Genomic DNA, 25,348 nt, shown 5'->3' on the forward strand with positions numbered 1-25,348 from the left:
TTGGTGTGATTTTTGAATTTTTACCTCACAGCAAGTTTCTACTGCGTGGAGGCGGGCCCAGTGACGTTGCTCTTCAAGCTCCTGCCGAATTTCGTCAAAAAAATGATAATACCATTTACCAAAACTATATATATTTAGTTGTGAAGTGGTTCAGTGACATTTTCACACCAATTTTGAACTTTTGTTTGGTGTTTTCTCCATATACTGCCTATTATTTTTGTTCTTTCTTACTATTATTTATTAATTGTATTATTCTTACATTTGAATAAATAAAGTATATATGGATTCTAGACTCCCGATTCTTTAGAATCGGGCTGCCATCTAGTAAAATATAAAAGAGAATTAGGTTAAACCACAAACTGTACAGAGCCGCGCCATTCCTACACTTGACATGAATGACGACGGACATCTCCAACTAGAAGATGTCACATGTCATACTCGTGTCAGTCATTTCCTGACGATCGCCATGACTCTTACAGGCGGACCTGAGTAATCAGCCGACAACTCTAGAACAGGGGTGTCAAACTGCATTCCTTGAGGGCTGCAAACAGGCCTGTACAGCACAGGTGATAATTTAATCACCTACACAAATAATGAGTTGGTGACTAAATTATCACCTGTGCAGTACAAGGAAATCCTGAAAACATGACCTGTTTGCAGCCCTCCAGGAATGCAGTTTGACACCCCTGCGCTAGAAGACATTTCTATTTTTACGACTCATCTTCCGTGTGCATCCCATCATATATGTGACTTATATAATGGCCGCCTCGTATAGGGTGAAATACTGATCAATACAAAAAAAACCTTTTGATATTTACTTATTGTTGTCAGAAGCAGACAGCAGAGAAGGTTCGATCTTGTGCATTGATGCAGAGTTGAGATAGTAATTCGGTAACATCCATGTTGATATCCCAATAGGCTTTTAGAAGCTTTTACACAGGACTGCCAATAAATCTGCTATAAATCTAGTTTCTTAAAGAGGACTTGTCACCAAATTTTCCTGACACACGATGCAATAGTGGCTGCAGAGAGGAAAAAAACAATTTTACATTTGTTTTTCATTTTGCCTCTCCATTAAGGAGATAATAGCAATCAAAATATTTGCAACCTAGTGAGTTAATTTAAAGGGAAGGTGCCATCCAAAAAATGTATTTTCCAACAATTGAAAAAATAAAAAGTATTAATGTTCTAATTTAAAAAAATAATATACATACATATATATATATATATATATATATATATATATATATATATATAAAAAATTTTCTTTAATGGTGTCCAATGTTAAAAAGAATTGAAAACGTTTTGATACTTTCCACTTTTAAACACTAGGGGGCGTAGCTGCTGAATACTTAGTGTAGCGCTAACTCACATTACAACTGCAGTAAATGTGGGCGGGATATGATCACATGTCTGTGATGTCACTCCTCTCCTTGTCTTCTGGGCATCTGCGAAAAAAAAAAGAAGAAAAGTTAACTCATTAGTTGCTAAATAGTATTTTGATGCTAAAGTCTCTGCAATGGCGAGGCAAAATTGAAAACACTATTTTACATAGTGTGTCTATTTCATCAAGAAAATGTTGGTGAAAGGTCCTCTTTAGTTGGTCACCGTCATTTCAACAAACATTGCATAAACCAACGGTATAACTGAATATAATCAGATATATCTTATCAGAGAAATCTGCATCTTTCGCCACTTATGAGCCACGTTCTCCCTTCCTGCCTCGTGAACTCACTTTGCATAACTCTATCTTGCTCAAGACAAGAATGACTGGCATCTCACTCAGGAATCCGTGAACATATGAGTATTGAAGAGTATGGAAAGTGGAGGGAGGAGCAGATTAAGTGAGAAGGCAGAGAGAGACACGGACAGATAATGCTGCTGCTTTCTACTAATGGGCAGCATAGTGGCTCAGTGGGTGGCACTGTTGCTTTGCAGCACTGCGATCCTTGGTTCAAAGACAGCAACAACAGCAAGGAGTTTTGTTTTGGCTCACCGGGTGATATGGAATCTCCAAGTCCCAGGTCTGGATGGGAGCACAGGCCGTGGGCACCAGCAGCAGGCAGGTAAGGCAAGTGGGAAACAAAGATTAGAAGCGCTGGAGGCCATAGGCTGACAGGACACCAGAAAGCAAGTATGGAGCCGGTAATAGAATGCTGGATGCAACGGACAGACAGGACAGAGGAAAACTAAGAGTCTTAAGAACACAGGTGAGTGTCTTCATGAGCTTTATATAGGCCTAGGCAGATGATCACATAGGAGCCACTTGCAAAGCCCGACATGGAGCACAACAGAGTTCAGCAGACTGGGGTGAAGCTAGCAGGGCCCGGACTGGGGACTGGTGTATAACACTATGTTTTACTTGTGTTCAAAGACTTTCTGATAGGGAATTTAGATTGTGAGGACATTGATTAGGGATGAGCAAACATGCTCGGTGATACTCAGGTATCACATTGAGTATCTGGGTGCTCGGATGTGCTTATTTTTTGATGAGCATTGGGCGGGGCTCAATTTAAAACTCTAATCCCTGCCCTACTTGTTTGGCGCCTGTTACATAGACAATAAGCATGCAGGGATTGCCTGAGCGTCAGTGTAATGCCGTAGCCATCTTGGTTGTGGCATTACTGTGATTGGCTGGCCATATTACATCATCCGAGGTATAACAGGACAGTTGTCGCCCGGCTCAGCACACTGATGCCATTGCACAGGTATGTGACACTTTGTATTGGAGGGAGAGAGTGCTTGTCCAGGCCTGTGTGTGCACAGTATAACAAATCAAAGGCATGTAGTGCTGATGCTGGTGCTGAAGCTGAACCATCATACTAACAGTCCTTGTAAGGGCTAATTTTGTGGTTTACTGTTTGTATCAAATACCGTATTTTTCGGATTATAAGACTCACTTTTTTCCCCAACATTTTTGGGGAAAATGGGGATGCACCTTATAATGCGGATAAACCTTTAGGGTACCGTTGCTGCAGGCCACAGGCTGGGATGAGGGGGTGTCCGGCGGTGCTGTGGGGGTGTCCGGCACTGCTGCGGGTGTCTCCGGTGCTGCGGGGGCTCTGCCGACACTTTGTGAAAGGTTAGAACCCCCGCAGTTCCATGTTTCCCTATGCGGTGGAAAATTGCAGACGGTGGCAGTGCATGCGCAGATAGAAATCTCGGCACCTAGATCTCAAGAGATGAGATCTCAGCACTGAGAAACGTCAGCTTGGCACGCAAAAAAATAAGCCCTCACTAGTGTTGAGCGATACCGTCCGATACTTGAAAGTATCGGTATCGGATAGTATCGGCCAATACCTGAAAAGTATCGGATATCGCCGATACCGATACCCGATATCAATACAAGTCAATGGGACACCAAGTATCGGAAGGTATCCTGATGGTTCCCAGGGTCTGAAGGAGAGGAAACTCTCCTTCAGGCCCTGGGATCCATATTAATGTGTAAAATAAAGAATTAAAATAAAAAATATTGATATAATTACCTCTCCGGAGGCCCCTGGACATCACCGCTGGTAACCGGCAGGCTTCTTTGTTTAAAATGAGCGCGTTTAGGACCTGAGAATGACTTCGCGGCTTCTGATTGGTCGCTTGCCGCTCATGTGACCGCCACGCGACCAATCAGAAGCCGCAACGTCATTCTCAGGTCCTAAATTCCTAGAATGAGGAGTTTAGGGCCTGAGAATGACGTTGCGGCTTCTGATTGGTCGCGTGCTGCTTATGTGACCGCCACGCGACCAATCAGAAGCCGCGACGTCATTCTCAGGTCCTAAACTCCTCATTCTAGGAATTTAGGACCTGAGAATGACGTTGCGGCTTCTGATTGGTCGCGTGGCGGTCACATGAGCGGCACGCGACCAATCAGAAGCCGTGACGTCATGGAAGTCCCTAAACGCGCTCATTTTAAACAAAGAAGGCTGCCGGTCACCAGCGGTGATGTCCAGGGGCCTCCGGAGAGGTGAGTATATCAATATTTTTTATTTTAAATCTTTATTTAACACATTAATATGGATCTGATACCGATTCCCGATATCGCAAAAATATCGGAACTCGGTATCGGAATTCTGATACCGTAAATATCGGCCGATACCCGATACTTGCGGTATCGGAATGCTCAACACTAGCCCTCACCCAACCCAAGATATCGAAAAATGGAGACGCTACAGGTCTCAGAAAATGAAACAATTATTTTTTAACAAATTTTGGATTTTTTTTTCACCACTTAAATAAAAAAGAACCTAGACATGTTTGGTGCCTATGAACTTGTAATGAACTGGAGAATCATTTTGGCAGGTCAGTATAGCATTTGGTGAACATGGTAAAAAAAAAAAAAAATACAGTTGTGGAATTGCACTTTTTTTTTTTTTTTGCAATTTCACCGCATTTGGAATTTTGTTTCCCATTTTTGAGTACACAATATGGTAAAACCAGTGGTGTTTTTCAAAAGTACAACTTGTTCCTCAAAAAACAAGCCCTCACATGGCCATAAAAAGTTATGGCTCTGGGAAGAAGGGGAGCGAAAAACAAAAACGAAAAAGGGCCCGCATTGAAGGGGTTAAATTGGCAAATATAGCAAATTCGAAAATCGTGTGCAGAACCGAATATTGAAATATTCGCTCATCTCTAATATTAAACTCACAAAAACCCTTCCAAAACTTTTTAAGGAATAAATTAATCATCCATACACTGTAACGCAGTTCTTGTTACATTTTGCGGGTACATTAAAAACTCGCAAAAAATCTTCCAAATATATTTATGTTTCAATGATTCATGCATACAGTTTAAGTTGTTTTGAGTAAAACTACGGTGGGCTAAAAAATTTCAAAACAGCTTGGCCTACTACTATTCAAAAAATGTTTTTGTTAAAAAAAATTGACTATTGGCACATATACTGTAGAACCTACTTTGTGTCACATTTCGCTGGTTTTCAAAAAAAAAAAACAAATTAGCCTGCTACAGGTGTACATTTTTTAAATATTTTAATGAGGCCATCCAGTTGTTGTCTTCAAGGGTGTATAGATGATCCTGCTTGTAATTTTTGGAAAGCTTTACATTCTGCAGAACTTTTATGAGTGCAGGAGCACCACAACTATACTTTGCTCACAATATTTAAATGAGGCACTAGGTTGGTGCCTTCAAAGGTGTATGGATGACCCTGCTTGTAATTTTTGGAAGGCTTTGCACTTATTGCGTTGCCTTTATGAGTCTAGGATCACCACTAAATAACAATTTGAACAGAATGTGCATTCGGCTCTCTTTTATGTCTAATACATGTCTTAGTGCCTCTTACATCACATATTGGCAATTCTTGCTTCCTTCAAAAATTACATTGAAATCTCCAATTTTTTACAAAAAATTTTAATTTTGGTTTATTTAATTATTTTTTTAATCCTTTTTTAATTTTGCCATATATAAAAGTCAATATACAGTAAAGAATGTTTCTTAAACATTTTTTCATGCAAACTCCAATTTCTTGTAAATTTTGAATTTTTTGTCACCCCTTAACCCCTTTCTGACCTCAGATGGGATAGTATGTCCGAGGTCAGATCCCCTTCGCTTTGATGCAGGGCTCCGGCGGTGAGCCCGCATCAAAGCCGGGACATGTCAGCTGTTTTGAACATCTGACATGTTCCCGCAATAGCGGCGGGTGAAATCGTGATTCACCTACTGCTGTTAACTAGTTAAATGCCGCTGTCAAACGCTGACAGCGGCATTTAACCGGTGCTGCCGGCCGGAAATGAGCACATCGCTGATCCCCGTCACATGATCGGGGGTCAGCAATGCATCAGAATGGTAACCATAGAGGTCCTTGGGACCTCTATGGTTCCGGATGCCGGCTAGCTGTGAGCGCCACCCTGTGGTCGGCGCTCATAGCAAGCCTGTTATTAAGCTACATAGGAGCGATCTGATGATCGCTACTATGTAGCAGAGCTGATTGAGTTGTGCCAGCTTCTAGCCTCGCATGGAGGCTATTGAAGCATGGCAAAAGTTAAAAAAAAAGTTTGTAAAAATGTGAAAAAAATTAAAAAAATATAAAAGTTTAAATCACCCCCCTTTCGCAACATTCAAAATAAATCAATTTTAAAAAAATCAAACCTACACATATTTGGTATTGCCGCTTACAGAATCGCCCAGTCTAAACAAGATTAACCTGATCGTTAAACGGCGTAGCGAGAAAAATATTAGAAACGCCAGAATTACGTTTTCTTTGTCGCCGTGACATTGCATTAAAATGCAATAACGGGCGATCAAAAGAACGTATTTGCACCAAAATAGTATAATTAAAAAATGCCAGCTCGGCACGCAAAAAATAAGCCCTCAACCAACGCAAGATCGCAAGATCATGAAAAATAGAAACGCTTCGGGTATCGGAAAATGGCGCAATTTTTATTTTTTTTTTTACCAAAGTTTGGAATTTGTTTTCACCACTTAGATAAAAGAGAACCTTATCATGTTAGGTGTCTATGAACTCATAATAACCTGAAGAATCATAATGGCAGTTAAGTTTTAGCATTTAGTGAACCTAGTAAAAAAGCCAACCAAAAAACAAGTGTGGGATTGCACTTTTTTTGCAATTTCACCGCACTTGGAATTGGTAAAACCAATGATGTCGTTCAAAAGTACAACTTGTTTTTCAAAAAAATAAGCCCTCACATGGCCATATTGATGGCAAAATATAAAAGTTATGGCTCTGGGAAGGAGGGGAGCGGAAAACGAACCCGGAAAAACAGAAAATCCCAAGGTCATGAAGGGGTTAAAGTGGAGTAAAAGGGTGACACCAATGGGAGTCAGAGATGCTTCCAGAGGTTTTCCCCATCCTGTTCTCCTTTCATTCATTACTTTTTTCCATTGATTGCAACATTTTTAATGCCCCCCAGACCTCTTTGTGGGGACTGCTGGAAAAATGCTCGGATTTCCCATTGACTTTCAGAAACTCGTTACTCGAGCATTAGGAATTGCTCGTTCCAAGTAAAGAGCATCCGAGCATTTTAGTGCTCGCTCATCTCTAATGATAATGTCTGTAAAGGCTCTGGAATATAATGGTGCTAAATAAGTGGATAAATGTTTTATCTTACCTCAATGTTGGATTCACAGTTACAATACTCAAGAATGCTGCATAATTTCTTCCATGCTGTTGCTCTCTAGTAAGTGTTTATCGAACTCCAGTGACGAAGTCTCTAGATTTGAATCCAATTAAAAATATGTGATGTGCTTTAAAGTGTGCAGAACCTGAATAAGTAGTCCAAGACACCTCAACACATTTTCTACAACTTAGTAACAGAGAAAAAGCCTTAATGTTGGCGCCCTTACCAATTTTTGTGCAATTTTGCTGTGGAAATGCATTAAATATATATGCATTCTGTATGCATCTATATCAGTAAAGATTTGACAAAGCCAAATACCAGGAAGTATGGAAATATGGAATAATAAATGTTATTATAAAAATGCAAGTAACCTAATTTACCTAATAAATTAGAATGTAAGTCCGCAAGGGCAGGGTCCTCGCCCCTCTGTGTCAGTCCGTCATTGTTAGTTTGCTTACTGTAAGTGATATCTGTAATTTGTATGTAACCCCTTCTCATGTACAGCACCATGGAATCAATGGTGCTATATAAATAAATAATAATAATAATAATATTAATAAATGCAGATTATCTGCAGCATCAAAGGCTCACCATACTCATTGTAGGAATGTAGCCTAGGAGAGCCCATCACCAAAACCTCCTGCCATACTCACTAAGGCTCATTAGCCTGGCAAATGCCCAAAAAAGTTTGTATTTCATCTCTGTTGGACCCATATACAGTTGGGGAAATAATTATTTGATCCCTTGCTGATTTTGTAAGTTTGCCCACTGACAAAAACATTGAGAGTTCGAATATCAAAAATAAAATCAAGAAAATCACACTGTATAAATTATATAAGTGTATTTGCATTTTGCAGTGAGAAATAAGTATTTGATCCCTCTGGCAAACAAGACATAATACTTGGTGGCAAAACCCTTGTTGGCAAGCACAGCAGTCAGATGTTTCTTGTAGTTGATGATGAGGTTTGCGCACATGTCAGGAGGAATTTTGGTCCACTCCTCTTTGCAGATCATCTCTAAATCATTAAGATTTTGAGGCTGTCGCTTGGCAACTCGGAGCTTCATCTCCCTCCATAAGTTTTCTGTGGGATTAAGGTCTGGAGACTGGCTAGGCCACTCCATGACCTTAATGTGCTTCTTTCTGAGCCACTCCTTTGTTGCCTTGGCTGTATGTTTTGAGCCATTGTTTTTCTGGAAAACACAGCCACGACCCCTTTTTAATGTCATGGCGGAGCGAAGAAGGCTGTCACTCAGGATTTTACGATACATGGCTCCATCCATTTTTCCATTGATGCAATGAAGTAGTCCTGTGCCCTTACCAGAGAAACACCCCCAAAACATAATGTTTCCACCTCCATGCTTGACAGTGGGGATGGTGTTCTTTGTATCATAGGCAGCATTTCTCTTCCTCCAAACACAATTTTTGTCTCATGTGACCACAGTACCTTCTCCCAATCACTCACAGAATCATCCAGGTGTTCACTGACAACTTCAGACGGGCCTGCCCATGTGCCTTCTTGAGCAGGGGGACCATGCAGGCACTGCAGGATTTTAAACCTTTACGGTGTAATGTGTTACCAATGAGATCATTAACAAGCTCCCCCCGTGTAGTTTTAGGCTGATCTCCCACCTTCCTCAAGATCAAGGATACCCCACGAGGTGAGATTTTGCATGGTGCCTCAAATCGATGTTGATTGACCATCATTTTGTATTTTTTCCATTTTCTTACTATTGCACCAACAGTTATCTCCTTCTCACCCAGCATCTTTCTTAAGGTTGTGTAGCCCATTCCAGCTTTGTGCAGGTCTATGATCTTGTCCCTGACATCCTAATAAAGCTCTTTGGTCTTGCCCATGTTGTGGAGGTTAGAGTCTGGCTGATTAAAGGGAACCTGTCACCCCCAAAATCGAAGATGAGCTAAGCCCACCAGCATCAGGGGCTTATCTACAGCATTCTGTAATGCTGTAGATAAGCCCCCGATGTATCCTGAAAGATGAGAAAAAGAAGTTAGATAATACTCACCCGGGGAGGTCCCACTGCCGTCCGGTCCGATGGGCATCGCGGTCCGGGTCTGGCATCTCCTATCTTCATCAGATGACGTCCTCTTCTTGTCTTCACGCTGCAGCTCCGGCGCAGGCGTACTTTGTCTGCCCTGCTGAGAGCTGAGCAAAGTACTGCAGTGCGCAGGCGCTGGGCCTCTCTGTCATGATTCCAATGGCAGGGAATCACAAAAGGACAAGCACCAACGAGCTCTAGGGTGATGGAACCTGAGCTGACCACGACCCTAAACCTGAACACACAAATAACAATAGCCGGGGAACGTGCCTACGTTGATCCTAGACGTCTCGCACCAGCCGAAGATCTAACTTCCCCTATTAGAAGAAACACAGACCTCTCTTGCCTCCAGAGAAATACCCCACAGAAATAGCAGCCCCCCACATATAATGACGGTGAAATGAGAGGAAGGCACATACACAGTATGAAAACAGATTCAGCAAAATGAGGCCCGCTAAAACTAGATAGCAGAGGATACAAAAGTAAACTGCGCGGTCAGCAAAAAACCCTTCAAAAAACCATCCTGTAATTACTTGAACTCATGTTCCAACTCATGGAACATGAGGAGCAATTACAGCCCACTAGAGCAACCAGCAGCAAAGAAACAATTATATGCAAGCTGGACAAGACAAAAATAAAGCAAAACGTGGAACAAGAAAATCAAAAACTTAGCTTGTCCTGAAGATTACTGAAGCCAGAAGCTGAGGTAACAAAACACTCTGATAACCTTGATAGCCGGCGGGGAAATGACAAGAAAGCCCGGTTAAATAGGAAACTCCCAAATCCTAATAGAACAGGTGGACACCAGAGACAGCAGAACACAAATCACCCAGTACCATCAGTAACCACCAGAGGGAGCCCAAAAACAGAACTCACAACAGTACCCCCCCCCTTGAGGAGGGGTCACCGAACCCTCACGAGAATCACCAGGGCGACCAGGATGAGCCCTTCGAAAAGCGCGGACCAAATCATCAGCATGAACATCAGAGGCAACCACCCAAGAATTATCCTCCTGACCATAACCCTTCCACTTGACCAAATATTGGAGTTTCCGTCTGGAAACACGAGAATCCAAGATCTTCTCTACAACATACTCCAATTCTCCCTCCACCAGCACCGGAGCAGGAGGCTCAAGCGAAGGAACAACAGGTACCTCATACCTCCGCAACAACGACCGATGGAACACATTATGAATAGCAAACGATGCCGGGAGATCCAAACGAAACGACACAGGGTTAAGAATTTCCAAGATCCTATAAGGACCGATGAACCGAGGCTTGAACTTAGGAGAAGAGACCTTCATAGGAACAAAACGAGAAGACAACCACACCAAGTCCCCAACACGAAGTCGAGGACCCACGCGGCGACGGCGATTAGCAAACTGCTGAGCCTTCTCCTGGGACAACTTCAAATTGTCCACCACATGACTCCAAATCCGATGCAACCCATCCACCACCATGTCCACTCCAGGACAATCAGAAGGCTCCACCTGACCAGAGGAAAAACGAGGATGAAACCCCGAATTACAAAAGAAAGGAGAAACCAAGGTAGCAGAACTAGCCCGATTATTAAGGGCAAACTCGGCCAGCGGCAAAAAGGTAACCCAGTCATCCTGATCAGCAGAAACAAAACACCTCAAATAAGTTTCCAAGGTCTGATTAGTTCGCTCCGTCTGGCCATTTGTCTGAGGATGGAATGCAGACGAAAAGGACAAATCAATGCCCATCTTAGCACAGAACGTCCGCCAAAATCTAGACACAAACTGGGATCCCCTGTCAGAAACGATGTTCTCCGGAATCCCATGCAAACGAACCACGTTCTGGAAAAACAGAGGGACCAACTCAGAGGAGGAAGGCAACTTAGGCAAGGGTACAAGATGAACCATTTTAGAAAAGCGGTCACACACAACCCAGATGACAGACATTTTTTGAGAGACAGGGAGATCCGAAATAAAGTCCATGGAAATGTGCGTCCAAGGCCTCTTCGGGATAGGCAAAGGTGACAACAATCCACTGGCTCGAGAACAGCAAGGCTTAGCCCGAGCACAAACCTCACAAGACTGCACAAAAGAACGCACATCCCTCGACAAGGAAGGCCACCAAAAAGACCTGGCCACCAAGTCTCTAGTACCAAATATTCCAGGATGACCTGCCAACGCAGAAGAATGGACCTCGGAGATGACTCTACTGGTCCAACTATCCGGAACAAACAGTCTCTCAGGCGGACAACGATCAGGTTTACCCGCCTGAAACTCCTGCAAAGCACGTCGCAAGTCTGGGAAGACGGCCGACAAAATCACCCCATCCCTAAGGATACCAGTGGGCTCAGAATTTCCAGGGGAGTCAGGCACAAAACTCCTAGAAAGAGCATCCGCCTTCACATTCTTTGAACCTGGCAGGTATGAAACCACAAAATTGAAACGAGAGAAAAACAGTGACCAACGAGCCTGTCTAGGATTCAGACGCCTGGCAGACTCAAGGTAAATCAGATTTTTGTGATCAGTCAAGACCACCACACGATGTCTAGCACCCTCCAGCCAATGACGCCACTCCTCAAATGCCCACTTCATGGCCAAAAGTTCCCGATTACCCACATCATAATTCCGCTCAGCGGGCGAAAATTTTCTAAAAAAGAACGCACATGGCTTCATCACCGAGCAATCGGAGCTTCTCTGTGACAAAACCGCCCCCGCTCCAATCTCGGAAGCATCAACCTCAACTTGGAAAGGAAGCGAAACATCAGGCTGACGCAACACAGGAGCAGAAGAAAACCGGCGTTTAAGTTCCTGAAAGGCCTCCACAGCCGCAGGAGACCAATCAGCAACATCAGCACCCTTCTTAGTCAAATCCGTCAAAGGCTTAACAACACTAGAAAAATTAGTTATAAAACGACGATAGAAATTAGCAAAGCCCAAGAACTTCTGCAGACTCTTAAGAGATGCAGGCTGCGTCCAGTCACAAATAGCCCGAACCTTGACGGGATCCATCTCAATAGTAGAAGGGGAAAAAATATACCCCAAGAACGAAATCTTCTGGACTCCAAAGAGACACTTTGAGCCCCTTACAAACAAGGAATTAGCCCGCAGGACCTGAAACACCTTCCTGACCTGCTGAACATGAGACTCCCAGTCATCAGAAAAAACCAAAATATCATCCAAATACACAATCATAAATTTATCCAGATATTCACGGAAAATATCGTGCATAAAGGACTGGAAGACTGAAGGAGCATTAGAAAGTCCGAAAGGCATTACCAAATACTCAAAATGGCCCTCAGGCGTATTAAATGCGGTTTTCCACTCATCACCTTGCTTTATTCGTATAAGATTATACGCACCCCGAAGATCAATCTTAGTGAACCATTTAGCCCCCTTAATGTGAGCAAACAAATCAGTCAACAAAGGCAAAGGATACTGATATTTTACGGTAATCTTATTCAAAAGACGATAATCTATACAAGGCCTCAAGGACCCATCTTTTTTGGCCACGAAAAAAAAACCTGCTCCCAAAGGGGACGAAGATGGACGGATATGTCCCTTTTCCAAGGACTCCTTAACATAATCCCGCATAGCAGTATGCTCTGGCACTGACAGATTGAACAAACGACCTTTAGGAAATTTACTACCAGGAATTAAATCTATAGCACAATTGCAATCCCTGTGAGGAGGAAGCGAACTGAGCTTAGGCTCCTCAAAAACATCCCGATAATCAGACAAAAATACAGGAACCTCAGAAGGAGTAGATGAAGCGATAGAAATCAGAGGTGCATCATCATGAACCCCCTGACATCCCCAGCTTAACACAGACATTGTTTTCCATTCAAGGACTGGATTATGAGTTTGTAACCATGGCAGACCAAGTACTAGAACATCATGTAAATTATACAATACCAGGAAGCGAATCACCTCCTGATGAACGGGAGTCATACGCATGGTCACTTGTGTCCAGTACTGAGGTTTATTCATAGCTAAAGGTGTAGAGTCAATTCCCTTCAAAGGAATAGGGACTTCCAGAGGCTCAAGACTAAACCCACATCGCTTGGCAAATGACCAATCCATAAGACTCAGGGCAGCGCCTGAATCTACATAGGCATCGACGGAAATGGATGATAATGAGCAAATCAGAGTCACAGACAGAATGAACTTAGACTGTAACGTACTAATGGCAACAGACTTATCAACCTTTTTTGTGCGTTTAGAGCATGCTGATATAACATGAGCTGAATCACCACAATAAAAGCACAACCCATTTTTCCGCCTATAGTTTTGCCGTTCACTTCTAGACTGAACTCTATCACATTGCATTGTCTCAAGTGCCGGTTCAGAAGACACCGCCAAATGGTGCACAGGTTTGCGCTCCCGTAAACGCCGATCAATCTGAATAGCCATAGTCATAGACTCATTCAGACCCGTAGGCGCAGGGAACCCCACCATAACATCTTTAATGGCCTCAGAAAGGCCATCTCTGAACTTTGCAGCCAGGGCGCACTCATTCCACTGAGTAAGCACTGACCATTTCCGAAATTTTTGACAATATATTTCTGCTTCATCTTGCCCCTGAGAGAGAGCTAATAAAGCTTTTTCAGCCTGAATCTCCTGGTTAGGTTCCTCATAGAGCAAACCCAATGCCAGAAAAAATGCATCCACATTAAGCAACGCAGGATCCCCTGGTGCCAATGCAAATGCCCAATTTTGAGGGTCACCCCGCAGGAAAGATATAATAATCTTAACCTGCTGAGCAGGGTCTCCAGAAGAGCGAGATTTCAAAGAAAGGAACAGCTTGCAATTGTTCCTAAAATTCAGAAAACTAGATCTATCTCCAGCAAAGAACTCTGGAATAGGAATTCTAGGTTCAGACATAGGAGCATGTACAACAAAATCTTGTATATTTTGAACCTTAGCAGCAAGATTATTCAAGCTGGAAGCTAAACTCTGGACGTCCATGATAAACAGCTAAGGTCAGAGCCATTCAAGGATTAAGAGGAGGGAAAAAAAAATCAGCCAGGCTGCAATTAAGGCTAGGCAGCAACCTCAGAGGAGAGAAAAAAAAAAAAGAAAAACTTCCTCAGACTACTTTTCCTCCTACTTCAGCCCAAACATTTAGGCCGGCTATACTGTCATGATTCCAATGGCAGGGAATCACAAAAGGACAAGCACCAACGAGCTCTAGGGTGATGGAACCTGAGCTGACCGCGACCCTAAACCTGAACACACAAATAACAATAGCCGGGGAACGTGCCTATGTTGATCCTAGACGTCTCGCACCAGCCGAAGATCTAACTTCCCCTATTAGAAGAAACACAGACCTCTCTTGCCTCCAGAGAAATACCCCACAGAAATAGCAGCCCCCCACATATAATGACGGTGAAATGAGAGGAAGGCACATACACAGTATGAAAACAGATTCAGCAAAATGAGGCCCGCTAAAACTAGATAGCAGAGGATACAAAAGTAAACTGCGCGGTCAGCAAAAAACCCTTCAAAAAACCATCCTGTAATTACTTGAACTCATGTTCCAACTCATGGAACATGAGGAGCAATTACAGCCCACTAGAGCAACCAGCAGCAAAGAAACAATTATATGCAAGCTGGACAAGACAAAAATAAAGCAAAACGTGGAACAAGAAAATCAAAAACTTAGCTTGTCCTGAAGATTACTGAAGCCAGAAGCTGAGGTAACAAAACACTCTGATAACCTTGATAGCCGGCGGGGAAATGACAAGAAAGCCCGGTTAAATAGGAAACTCCCAAATCCTAATAGAACAGGTGGACACCAGAGACAGCAGAACACAAATCACCCAGTACCATCAGTAACCACCAGAGGGAGCCCAAAAACAGAACTCACAACACCTCTCTGACCTTTCCCGGCGCCTGCGCACTGCAGTACTTTTTTTGTGTGTGTCTTTCTTACTTTTGATTACGGGGTTAGTATTGGGGTGTCTGATAGATTCCTCTCCATTACTAACCCCTGCTTCAAGTCAGTGGCCATAACACAGCTGACATCAACCCAAAAAAACTATTACCCCACTTGCCAATGCATCAGAGAAAGTAGGAAGATCCAAAGATGAGCGCTAGAATTGGCGCATCTAATGGATGCACCACCTCTGGAGTGGCTGAGGGCTGGTGCTTTTAGTCTTTGAGGGGGTCAATATCCATGGCCCCTTCTCAGCCTATTAATATCAACCTGCAGCAGTATGTTTAGCCTTTGCTGGTAATTGAATACAGGGGGAACATAAGTCATTTTTTGGGAGTCCCCACATAATAATAATTAGTAAAATCTATGCAAACCATTGAGATCTGATATTAATAGCCTGAGAAGCTCCATGTTTATTGCCCCTTTTCCAGAAGTGCCCTTCCAGCTTTTTGTATAACGCCCGTAAATATGAGGACAACAGAAAATAAGGGACGTGGTCGCGGTGCTGCTGGTGGTGATGCTAGTGGTGATGCTCAAACTGCAGAAAGTAAACAACATGGTTGTTCTGTGCCTGTGATGTGCTCAAGTGAGCAAAACACCTTCCTCAGGTGCAGGCAGGTGACAGGACATTCAACATCTTTTTGAAGACCTGAGTAACAATGTGAGGCCACAAGATGTTGGAAAGGTGTTAGATTGGATGGTTGAGAGTGGCTCCAGTTCCCTGGCATTTTCTTCCACCCATTCCTCTGCAGAAAGCGCAGATTCGGCACCTGAAGACCATGGGCATCTGACTTTTACCTCACCCCCTTGCAAATCAGCTAAGCTGTCTGAGCCCCAAGTCATGCAGCAGTCTCTTCTGCTCTTTGATAAGTCCGCTGTCTGGGGTTCTGTGGCCCATCCACCTGGCCCTGCCCCACAAGTGGAAGAGACTGAGTGCACTGATGCTCAACCAGTTGTCATGACAGAGGTTGAATATGTGGCAGGGCTAGTGCACACGGTCAGCGGACCAGTGCAGCACATCTCTGAGAATGAGGAAACTAAGGGTCCAACTGCTGCATCTTTCTGCAGGGTGCCAACTGGTAAGGAGGTCAGGGGTGCAGAATGGGTGGGAGATAATGTGAGGGATGATGAGTTCCTAGACCTAACATTGAGCAAGGGCCATCATTGTGATGTGCTCAGTTCGGAAGAAAAGGAGGTGGACACAATGCGCCAGCAGCAAAGCAAAAGAGGGAGTGGGTGGAAAAGGACACTGGTCAGCCGCTAACCAGTACGTCAGCTGCTACTGCCCACCGTGCCCAGGAACTGAGCACACCAAAGCAAGCTGAGAGCAACTCCCTGGTGTGGGATTTCTTCAGACAATGTCCTGACGACAAGCGACAGATGGTTAGCACGCTGTGCCATCGGAGCCTGAAGCGAGGCGTAAATCTTCTGAAATTGCTCGTGGTGAGAAATGTGGAGATTTCATCAGAAGATGCAACAAGGATCAGACTGTTAAAGGAGAGGAGCCAGAGGCGGGAGAGGTGAGTGATGAGGTGAGTATAATTTTTTTTTTTATATATATATTATTCCTATTTTTCTGTAGGGTCTGGAAAATCCCAAAGCATATTGAGGGGCATTAAATTCACAGATAATAACTCCTCTGCAAATCGAATTTCCCCAAACAAAAGTGCACACATGAGGATTCGAATTTTGCCTGATCCACTCATCTCTAGTCTAATATTTCCAAAAAAAAAATATCAAAAAGGAGAGCCACATTAGTTCAAAAACTTTTAAAAAATCACTGAAGAGTAAGAGTAACCAAAATTACCAATAAATGGCTAAAAAAATGCATTTGGGCTGAAATATCAAAATCCCTTCCAACTTATCTAGGTAAAACATGTCTGTTTATGAATATTAATCTATGATTTTGAACGTATTTTTGTGGTTTACCTTTTTTTAAATGTCATTTAGGGAAAATATTAGAGGACACACTGTGAAAAAAAAAGCAAGACAGAAAAAACTTTAGGATATGTGAAGCACAAAAAAAAGAAAAATTAAAAAAAAGCCCTGAGATAAGCACATTGTTAGAAGACGCTCAGAATCGATAAGGAACATAAAAACCTCCAAGGACTCAGTTATCATTTTCCTCAAAGTTAGAAGCAGAGAGGAGAGGATAGGTCAATCTATAAAAGAAAAATATTGGATACACAGCACATATAAACCTTCCATCTTAAACAAACACAGACGTTGATGCGGGGGAGATATTGGTTTCGTTCCATCACTTTCGGCACTCGCCTTTGCTCTAAATCGTTTCTTGGGAAAGTTTTCAATATCCAACTAAAAGAACTTGGCTTCCATTAATTTCTTTGTTTAAAGTGATACACATTGAAGTCTCTATGTAATCCTAATATTTACCTAAAAAAAGCATTTTATGGTTTGCAGGATGTTTTTTCGAACACCTAATTAGTGAATAATAAGCTAATAGAGGTGGAATCTTCATCCAAGATGTCTGCGGCGGCCAGAAGTGCTCACTTGTAGAGTTGACCATCTACTGATAGTGTCCGCCGCATGGTACTACACATCCACCTACTATTGATTTGAATTTGCAGTAAAAAAGCCTTGTCCACTATCAGAAGACAGCCAGCCGCAAGTGAGTACTTTCGTCCACCACCAAAAACTGCTGATCGGCAGGGGTGCCATTTGTTGGACCCCAGCTGGTCAGACACGGATGACCTAGCCTGAGGATAGGTTATCAATGATAAAAGTAGTGGACAACCTCTTTACAGGGATCTCCTCATCACAAACTGCCACAGAAATAGCTGGGCTTGTTGTGCTGAAATGGCTTGATGGTCCACAGGTGGACACTCAAAATATTGTTTGTTTTGGTGGACCCAAGCAACCAGAGTTCCATGATGGTCCAGGCTCTAAGCATGAATATGAGTGGTGTGCACGTTTGAGAACTTTAACTCTTTGGCTTTTGTGTTGGCCAAGCCTGCCACCTTTTTGTGCAGAAATGGCTTGATGGTCCACAGGGGGACACTCAAAATATTGTTTGTTTTGGTGGACCCAAGCAACCAGAGTTCCATGATGGTCCAGGCTCTATGAATGAATATGAGTGTGGTGCACATTTGAGAAGTTTAACCCTTTGGCTTTTGTGCTGGCCAAGCCTGCCACCTGTATAGAATTGACCGATGGAGTCAGAAGACCTTTCTCCAAAGTCAAAACTGTGACCGCCATCTAGTAAGAAATCGTCGCCAACTGCTTTACCTTTTCATACAATTAATATTTTGTACGCCTACTGAAGGTAAAGTAAGGTTATTATTGTCTAGTCGGAAGCATCATTGCAAGAGATAAATTAAAATTCGCGGCCCACTTCCTCCATGGTTCCATTACCATGTGAGTACGTTTTTACTCCCGGGGCATGCGATGACAATGTAATGACAGTTCTAGAGCACTACGTTGCCAGCCTTTAACTACATATCATTAAACATGAGCCAAAAGCTCGGCTTTTGCTTTCTGATTTTTTTTTATCCATCACAGATTATGTTTAATTTGTTCTAAGAGACAACAGTGGCATATGGGACGGCAGGCAAACCGAACTCAACGTTCTCACTTCCTTTTAATGTCACGATTTAATATGTACATGGTGAAATATGTATTACAAGACGCTGGGGAAAAAACGGATTCATGGAAACACAATGCATCAGAACTGTTTCCAGTCTAAGCATTAATCATTATTTTTTTTTTAGCTCGGGGATAGAGGGGCATTTACCACTTTTTCTGCATAAACAGAAAAAATAACTTTGGCACTGTGCTCTCTCTTTGGTTGGGGTGAAGAAAAGACTAGCTGACATTCTTGTTGTATAGAATTGTGCGTATACTAGCCAAGGCAACTTAGACGATATGAACACCGCTCATGAATTGCTTGTAATTTGGGCTAAAATTTATTTTCGCAGTTGGGTTTCATTAAAAATTTAGCATTTATCTTAGAATCTGTTAATGAGGTTTTTTCTGCTATGAAATTTGTTTTGTGTGTACTTTTTTTCTAAGATTCTTTCAGCAGATTTATGACAGACAACATCAAAGTTCTGCTTTTCTTTGATATGGTCTTTGGTCATAAATAAGCACATAGGAGTTCAGAAAAAAATTTAAAAGAGTTGCAAACCCTCCACCCATTCTTAGTTAGCTCGCTCTCCTGCCAGCAATGGGCAGAAAAACAAAGACCAACTAAATGACGCAACAATTTAATATAAACCATAGCAAAAATTATTTTCAACTAAAATACATGCATTTATTTTAAAAAATGCCCCCGATTGTAAACTTACTGCATGCTTTCAGACCCTCTGTCATAGATGTAATTGTAAAATCTATTACGCTATCTCATAGTTCTCATAGAGAACATTGAAATAAGGGTAGAGCTCTATTAACCTCTACATGACCCCTGAGCAGCTGAGAACCACCTGCCACAAACAGGTAATTAAAGTGGGTTATCTGATGGATAGCAGACACAAATTACAAGCACAAATTGCAGAAGAATGTGAGAGGTGACAGATTTATGGCCTGTAGAGGTGCAATATGGCTGTGAGCCCACATTTCAGTTATGAATATAGATTTTTTTTTGTGAACAGCAAGGATCCCACCGTTATGGAAGGCATACTTCTGGATTTGTGATTCTATAGTGCATTGACTTACATCACTGGTCGCCAAATCAGTCCCATATTAATATCTGACAGCGGGATGACAATATTTATGCCATGTTTCCTATCTTTGGAAAGCTAAAAACAAAATAGCCAATATGACATTAATATCTCCCACCTGGGACCTCCAGGGGAAAAGATATCCTGAAAGTTGGAGATCTCTTAATTTTTGGTGCCTTAGGCACATCCCATGAAGATCCTCATGTGATCTCACTGAGGAGACGTATGTGAGCATGGTTTTTATCCAATAAAAGCAGATTTTGAGTTCATGTCATTGTCAGTCCTGGAGGACACATTTTGTTGTTTGTACTGAACCGTTTCCATCAAAGGAGTGCTTCCCTCCATAAAAGATCTGTGCTATTTCTGTGACCCAGGTTTAGTACTTTTATTTTGTTATTTCTTTTTATTTTATGTGATTGTATATAATGGGGTGTTTTATCTATTTTGTACTATCTTTGTATAGTTTTATAAAAACTGCCTACTTTTCGGATTAAAAGTATAAAATTGAATAGCTTTCTTACTCTTCCTCTTTAAACCCCACCCCTGAAGCAATATGCTACCTATAGCGGGTGTCCAATTGGTCAGAATAAACGATTGGTGATGGCAGCGAGTTCCTTTTGTTATGGTGGAGTTTGGCAATGACTGTACCAGGGTATATATATATATATACAGTATACTGTATATTCTATGCATTGGAATCAGATGTGTATATACCATACAGTCATTGAGTTCCCCAATAACTGGCGTAGTAGTGAAAACAGCTGGGACCTCATTGATCACTGGTCAGGCAATTGTGTAAGTTTCCTGATGAATGGAGTCAGCGGAGTGTTAGTTATTGACCATTGGTACCAGCCGGGAGATCCACATGATTTCCCAGCTGTGCTCTTCTGACATATTGGTGACAGTGGTGGTATCTGCGTCATCTCCCTACCGTTCTCCTGACAATTGGTGGTAGTGGTGGGATCTGCGTGATCTCCCTGCTATTCTCCTGTGAAATGGTGGCAGCAATGGGATCTGCGTGATCTCCCTACCATTCTCCTGATAATTGGTGGTAGTGGGAGGATTTGCGTGATCTCCCTGCTATTCTCCTGTGAAATGGTGGCAGAGATAGGATCTGCGTGATCTCCCTACCATTCTCCTGACAATTGGTGGTAGTGGTGGGATCTGCGTGATTTCCCTACCATTCTCCTGACAATTGGTGGTAGTGGTGGGATCTGCGTGATCTCCCTACCATTCTCCTGACAATTGGTGGTAGTGGTGGGATCTGCGTGATCTCTCTACCATTCTCCTGACAATTAGTGGTAGTGGTGGGATCTGCGTGATCTCCCTGCTATTCTCTTGACAATTAATGGTAGTGGTGGGATCTGCGTGATCTCCCTGCTATTCTCTTGACAATTAGTGGTAGTGGTGGGATCTGCGTGATCTCCCTGCTATTCTCTTGAGAATTGGTGGCAGCGGTTGAATCTAAGTGATCTCTCTGCTGTTCTCCTGACAATTGGTGGCAGCGGTTGAATCTAAGTGATCTCTCTGCTGTTCTCCTGACAATTGGTGGCAGCGGTGGGATCTGCGTGATCTCCCTGCTGTTCTCCTGACAACTGGTGACAGTGGTGAGATCTGCATTATCTCCCTGATATTCTCTTGAGAATTGGTGGCAGCGGTGGGGTCTACGTGATCTCCCTGACGTTCTCTTGACAATTTGTGATAGTGTTTGGATCTACGTGATCTCCCTGCTGTTCTCCTGACAGTTGGTGCAGCGGTGGGGTCTACGTGATCTCCCTGACGTTCTCTTGACAATTTGTGATAGTGGTTGGATCTACGTGATCTCACTGCTGTTCTCCTGACAGTTGGTGCAGCGGTGGGGTCTACGTGATCTCCCTGATGTTCTCTTGACAATTTGTGATAGTGGTTGGATCTACGTGATCTCTCTGCCATTCTCCTGACAATTGGCGGCAGCGGTGGGATCTGCGTGATGTCCCTGCCGTTCTCCTGACAATTGGTGGGAGTGGTGGGATCTGCAAGATCTCCCTGCCGATATATAAAAGAGAAGTAAAATTATTTCCAAACCTGCTGTAATATTAACTTAGAGTTCCACTTTTAATATGCCTGGTCTCAATAACTAATATTATGAATTAGTCAATGGGATACAATATCTAACAGCCAAATGGGAGGATGATTCTCACTTTGGGAGATCCAGCCAGTATGTCCAAGCAAAATTGGGGAATAGTAAATTCAGTGGGAACCCAAGTACTAAGACCCCGATTCATGTGTCCCTTATTTGAATGGACCTGTGAGATTGATGGAGACGACTGAGCACTGTACTCGGCTTGTAGAGATTATAATCAGAAAATGATTTGTTGTTCAAATCAGTATTTTTATGCTTTTTTTGCAAAATTGTCATAACTGGCTCAATGTGTCATAATATAGTTATACTTTTCACTGTGGTCATTAGGCATAATATTGGATTTTTTTTAATACAGAGATAGGAGGAGGAGGTGAGCTGTGACATCACCTATTGTGAATGGTGGATCCTGTGTTATCTACTGTATATAGAGGTGTTATCAGTCATTGTACAGGAGGAGGTGAGCTGTGATATCACCTATTGTGAATGGTGGATCCTGTGTTATCTACTGTATATAGAGGTGTTATCAGTCATTGTACAGGAGGAGGAGGAGGAGGTGAGCTGTGATATCAACTATTGTGAATGGTGGATCCTGTGTTATCTACTGTATATAGAGGTTATCAGTCATTGTACAGGAGGAGGTGAGCTGTGACATCACCTATTTTGAATGGTGGATCCTGTGTTATCTACTGTATATAGAGGTTATCAGTCATTGTACAGGAGGAGGAGGTGAGCTGTGACATCACCTGCTGAGAATGGTGGATCCTGTGTTATCTACTGTATATAGAGGTGTTATCAGTCATTGTACAGGAGGAGGAGGTGAGCTGTGATATCAACTATTGTGAATGGTGGATCCTGTGTTATTTACTGTATATAGAGGTTATCAGTCATTGTACAGGAGGAGGTGAGCTGTGACATCACCTATTTTGAATGGTGGATCCTGTGTTATCTACTGTATATAGAGGTTATCAGTCATTGTACAGGAGGAGGAGGTGAGCTGTGACATCACCTGCTGAGAATGGTGGATCTTGTGTTATCTACTGTATATAGAGGTGTTATCAGTCATTGTACAGGAGGAGGAGGTGAGCTGTGACATCACCTATTGTGAATGGTGGATCCTGTGATATCTACTGTATATAGAGGTGTTATCAGTCATTATGCAGGAGGAGGAGGTGAGCTGTGACATCATCTATTGTGAATGGTGGATCCTGTGTTATCTACTGTACATAGAGGTGTTATCAGTCATTATACAGGAGGAGGAGGTGAGCTGTGACATCACCTATTGTGAATGGTAGATCCTGTGTTATCTACTGTATATAGAGGTGTCATCAGTCATTATACAGGAGGAGGAGGTGAGCTGTGACATCCCTTATTGTGAATGGTGGATCCTGTGTTATCTACTGTATATAGAGGTGTTATCAGTCATTGTATAGGAGGAGGATGTGAGCTGTGACATCACCTATTGAGATTTTGTAATTTATATTATCTGTGTATACATGAGTGTTATCTTTCATTGTACACAATAAGAATCTAGAACATGACCGAGTGGCCAGTTTGAATATTGCAAAATGTATGAGTTTCCTTTTTATAGAGATAGTGTTTGAAAAATTGAAAACAAAAACATTATGAAAAAAATTAACATAAAAACATGATTTAAACAATAACTAATTGTCCAATTCCCTTTAAGTAAAATAGAATAATCATGCCATTAATGTGGGGGACACGGGAACCAAATCTGAAGACTGTGAAGGTATCAGATTGGAATTATGCCCACATAGCAGAGGACAAGGGCACCACTGCATAGGCTGAACTAGTAATGACCCAATGTCTACACTACAGTGTAACCTTGTTCCTTTCATTCCCGGGATTGGTGTGGGTGCCAGAACATCAGACCCCCCAATAAGCATAAGGGAAGAAGGCATTAAATCTCAATATGCTAAGTTTATATATGCTAATAACAAACATTAACCGTAAAACAACTATGTTACAAGGAAAAAAATTATAAAGCCGAAATACCAGGAACGTCTATGGCCCGTGAACTTGAACTCGGGACAGAACACGAGATGACATTGCCGATTACTGATATATGGGAGATGACAAGGGAGACGCAGATCAGAGTGTGAGAAGGGCACTTGCTGCGACAGATACATGAACGGTCATTATAAATCACAGTAACTAAACATCTTGGAGAGTTTACATCTCAGCAGGATGAAATGCAAAAGACACCGCTATAGTTTGTCAAAGGCTGATCACGTACATCACGCCATGGCCCAGATTGTGATGAAATATGGAGACGTCAAACACCGTCTACGCAGGAAGGAAATAAAGAAAAGTCTAATAGTGTTGCATGAGATTAGACAAAAGGGCGTCTGCTCTGGAGAAACAGCGCCACTCCTGCGTATGCCCAGATAAAAAATATATTAAAAAGTACATATTTGGTCTTTCTACATGAAGAGAATTCCAATCTATATAAATATAAAATTGTTTAATACGTACAGAAAAAAAAAGCGGACACTCAAAATTGGTATTTTTTTTCTAGCTGAACCTTGGAATTTTTTTTACTATATGGTAAAATAAATGGCTTTTTTCACAACCACAACTCTGTCTGAGAAAGAAAAAAATCTCAGAAGGAGAAATAAAAAAAGTTACGGCACCTTGTAAAAGTGAAGAAAAAAAATGGTCAGCGCCAAAAAGGGGTTCACCAATTGTCCTGTTCTTTAGTTAATCGTCTTCTTCGCTTCCCTGCCGTGAAGGATCACTTTATTTATCGCATTTTCAAGGTCTTTTTTTGAGCTAAATTCATTTTTCATTTGCAATATAAAAGAATTAATTTGCTTTTTTTTTTATCAGATCCGACTTATAGGACGGAATTGTTAAAGAGGCAGGATTTTCTCAGAATTACTCGGAACTGAAGAACGCTTCTCCTCCTTAATCACGATGCCGCACTTCTGTCCTCCGTAAATTAAACTTCGTCTTTCGGGAGCCTGAAAACCCTTTAATTCTTAGTTTTGTTTTACATTATTCACAGTATTTTATCCTCGTTGTTATTAAAAAAAAATTCCGGTTTATGAAATGTAATTATTTCTATTTGCAGCATTTTTTACAGAGTAATTATAATCCCTTTCATGAATACTAATGACATATTTCTGGCCGGGATATTATACTGGAGAGTACATATATATAAAAAAATACACGGCTATTGCTTTATTTGCTTGTTCCACAGAGACGTGGAATATTATTATCATGCAAATTTCCATCTCTGGATAGTGGCCGACATTTATCCATTAGCTTCTATATATTGTCATAGTCATCTCTTCCAGGGCTCCGAATCTCCGGCCAGATCCATTTTAACGAGTCAATTGTTCATTGAAATGTACCTAGAATTTCTAGGGTGAAAAAATAATTTCCATTTCTTTCTGTAAAGCACTATCAGTAAGTACTGTTACATTTACAAGTTTAAAAGTTATTTAGGACTTGGAGAAATAAAGATTCTTTGGAAGA

Source organism: Ranitomeya imitator, chromosome 1 (assembly GCF_032444005.1).
Source record: "Ranitomeya imitator isolate aRanImi1 chromosome 1, aRanImi1.pri, whole genome shotgun sequence".
In the NCBI taxonomy this organism is placed as follows: domain Eukaryota; kingdom Metazoa; phylum Chordata; class Amphibia; order Anura; family Dendrobatidae; genus Ranitomeya; species Ranitomeya imitator.